Source organism: Protopterus annectens, chromosome 1.part0 (assembly GCF_019279795.1).
Source record: "Protopterus annectens isolate FY-2018-M chromosome 1.part0, PAN1.0, whole genome shotgun sequence".
NCBI classification, from domain to species: domain Eukaryota; kingdom Metazoa; phylum Chordata; order Ceratodontiformes; family Protopteridae; genus Protopterus; species Protopterus annectens.
This window is the reverse complement of record NC_056725.1, coordinates 1,294,778,235-1,294,781,897: the sequence shown is the minus strand read 5'-3', so window position 1 is coordinate 1,294,781,897 and position 3,663 is coordinate 1,294,778,235. Positions and strand designations below refer to the sequence as shown.

The following is a 3,663-nucleotide window of genomic DNA, read 5'->3' as shown; positions in this document are numbered from 1 at the left end:
CATATCAAGAAAGTTTGAGTGTAGGGATAGTGTGCACCCTGTATTTCTTGACTTTCCTAGTGTTCTGTTGGGACACACCTCTCTCCCTGATGTCTGTCATCTGTCACGTTACACTGCCCTCCAATGTGATAGATTTATTTCTATCATCCCCCCCCATGATGTCACCTACCTCTTACTCTGTTCCTCCCCCTTCTGTAACTCTTACACTACTCGGAAAGTGCTCATTACCTATGTGGCAGTGTGGTTCAGTATTGTAACCCTCATTTACATAGGCTTGCCTAGTAATGCTTAGTTACATCTCTTACACGGAGCTTCCCCCCCTTGGCAACCACTACACGGAGGCCATATTGCTTTTGGTCTGCTAGACCCTGCATTGTCATTCCATGTAATACATAAAACCCACCATTGTGGGCTTATAAGCTTTGGTTTTCACTTTTTGGCAGCGCACCCTGTTTGCGCGGTGTGCGCTGCAGTTAAACATCAAAATCCCGCGAAAAAATAAAAAGTTATTTTAAATAATTTTGCAACACTTTTTAATGCCATTGGCCACATATTTGGCCATTGGCATGCTAGATGAAACATATGCACCCTTTATTTGGAGCTAACATAGCTCCGTTGTCAATTTTGCAGAAATGTACTCAGTTGTCAGCTGAGTACATTTCTGCAGCTAACACGTCCGTTACACAGACTGCTTTGGGCTTCCTGGATCGCTCAAATACCTAATTTGCATATCTTTGGGCTGCACGTGTGGTATTGAGCATTTCCACGCCCAGTCCGTGTAAGAGACGTTATAGCTGTCTCTTACACAGAGGTTTGGGCTGTTCCTGGATCAGGAGGCTTACACGGAGGCTTACCCTACTCTTAAACTCCGTGTAAGCCTTCGTGAATCCTGCTATTGGAGTAGCCCAGTTAACAAATGTAAAATAAATAAAAGAAATAAAGTTTAAATCATTACAATGCTATGCATTCAGCCCACCAATGTGAGGATGCCCAGACATTCCTCAGGCACAAAGCCCAGTGTAATGTCAGCATGTATAGTTACTTCACCAATTGCAGTTGTCAGAGACTGCATGGCTAAGCACATAAACCAAGGCCATCTGTGCTCAGTAATGCATGTAATTATGGTGACGGTATAGCCAAGTTTTATTTTCAGCAGCATACTGATGAACTCTATGGTAGTCCTCACAAGTTTAGTGTGTAAAGCAGACATCAGGTGACAACAGCAGCCATTATAAGGGGTTGCTATTGAAATGCATACATTTATGTGTTGACACTGTGCTAAATCATGTTAAAGAATGTATTCTTTGTTACTGCCAGGCCATACTGCCCACATGTGGTAATACTGCCAGGCCATACTGCCCACATGTGGTAATTCCAATGTTCTATGTTACAAGCTAATTGCTTTTGTTATATTTCCATCATGCATTGCCCACCATGATGATTAGCCTTGTCTGTAACTGTACTACTGTGAACTGATGAGCTACCACGTACAACTGATCACATTTGGGCCCACTGTACATAGCTGACTGCATATGATGTGTGCTGCTGGTACAATGGAATACAGATGTATAACGAGTTATACATCTGTGTAACTGTAGCAATGAAGGTGGGAAGCATGCCACTCAAGGTCTTGAGCTCCTTAGCACTACCTGAAACTCCTTTGATTCGGTTGTTGTTTGTCATGGTTGTGAAACTAATGAGCACAGTTGTCACATGACCTTGTAGAAATATCTACCTAGCAGTAAATTTTAAGTCGAGGCCTGAGGTTTCTGTCTCGCGGTAACCACTGACAATCTGCCTTAAACCAGAATCTGACTCACCACGGATTACCGCTCAATCTTCTTTACATATGCTGTATCAGCGAGGGCTGTTGAATGATACAAATGACATTTGGTCCTGATAAACAAGTCATTTCTATTGTCCTCACTGCACTTCATGGCAACAAACTGTCTTGTGTTGCTTATTTTCTGACTTGGGTTCACCTTAATGACACCTTCTGCAATGACTCATACTATACAGTACCAGTACATGCTTAATTGCCAAGTTGTGAAAGGCCACAGCACTGAAATACCTCAGGGTATGCATTAGTGTCATGTGTGTATGACACCACCAGCTATAAATGTCAGTGTGAACCACTGTTTCATGACACAGGTCATTGTCATGGACAAAAAAACATACAAATAAATTTTAAGAATAATTCAGATTTTATTGGTAAACAAAAATCACACTGCAGACCAGCTTGTTTGCTATGGTAGTACTAAATGACACCAGAAATTATATTAACAGTCAAACCCCCCCCTCCGATGTGGTAGAAAACCAGTATACTGTCCTAATGCATCCGGATAACGGTCACGAATTCGCCACACACAGCAACTTGGAATTACTCTATGAACTCTGCTTCCCAGTCGTCCGTAACGCCAGACCATAAACTGCTGATATCGCATGTCTGTATCGCCGGTTTTCATCAGTTTCCGCAGGTATTCCGAAAATTGACCGCCTGTAAGTATCCGCAACACGTAGTACACCTTGATGTATTACAATTTCACTCATTTCCTAGAGAGAGAAAAATATAATAATTCATTTACGGCTCAGGACTAGGCCAATTATTTTCAGACATATACTAAGACTACATGAACATGTTACACAACTGAGGTAATAAGCCAATCGATGGTCATTCAAATGCACTCAGGCTGTATTGTTATAATGTTAAGTTAGATTTGGTGTCACATAAACTAAGATACTACACTGCTTCTGTTCTTCAAAACAGGTAGGAAGTCTGATGCGAATGTTCCCCTGAAAATGCATCTGACATTATTTGTTACAGCTGACTGCTACAGATACATGCACTGCACATCCTAACTGTATTTCTGTTTAGATACAGTACATTCAGGCATCGACACACAGCTATGAGTTCCATTTTAAGAACTGATGTGACAGTGTTTTACATGTATGTTATCACATAACATTCCACATATATATTCTACCCAGTTACATTGTACGTCAGACACTATCCATCATGAATGGTTAACATGCAAATACATAAATTCAAAGCTGCAGGGGTAACTTACAGATGTAAGTTATTGCACTCGTACCATGCATCAAAGCAAGATAGTTATATGCATTAATCTTGCATCAACATGAGTTGAGGTAACCTAACTCTGTCCATATGTTCATCAGCACTGTCAGTATCACATCTTTCCATTTGTAACAACTGGTGATGTGTGCATCGATTTAACTGCCACATTTTTCAAGTGTCTTTTGCAATCTTTTTAGAAGTATTGAAGTACAACCAATTATCTGATCAGGAGCTATAGTCAAATATGCAAAGGCACGTTAAGATATATATAAGGAAAATTTCAGCAACAATGCATTTCTGAGGCTAACACCTACAACTTGAAAGAAATGAAGGCTAGCAAGTGCATTTGTAAGTTAGTACTAGACATAAAAAGCACACCTGATCAGAGAATGGCAAATTAGCTGGCATGTAATGCTACAAAGTAACTCCTGTGACAAGGTCTGCACTACATACAATCAAATTAACTGTAAATGCTCATGGCCAATCAACCACATACTGTTGTAATCAACACGTACTTACCGGAATTAATGACAAACAGTTTGTGGGCCCATTCCCATGACAGACTCTCTCTCTAGAAGTCAGCATAC

General features: G+C 40.7%; 1 protein-coding gene across 1 annotated transcript in view; it reads left to right on the top strand.

Annotated features, from left to right (window-relative positions):
* Positions 1-3,663, top strand: part of LOC122797693 (cytochrome P450 2D15-like) — an 807,038-nt gene that overhangs the window by 87,968 nt on the left and 715,407 nt on the right. The window lies entirely within an intron of this gene.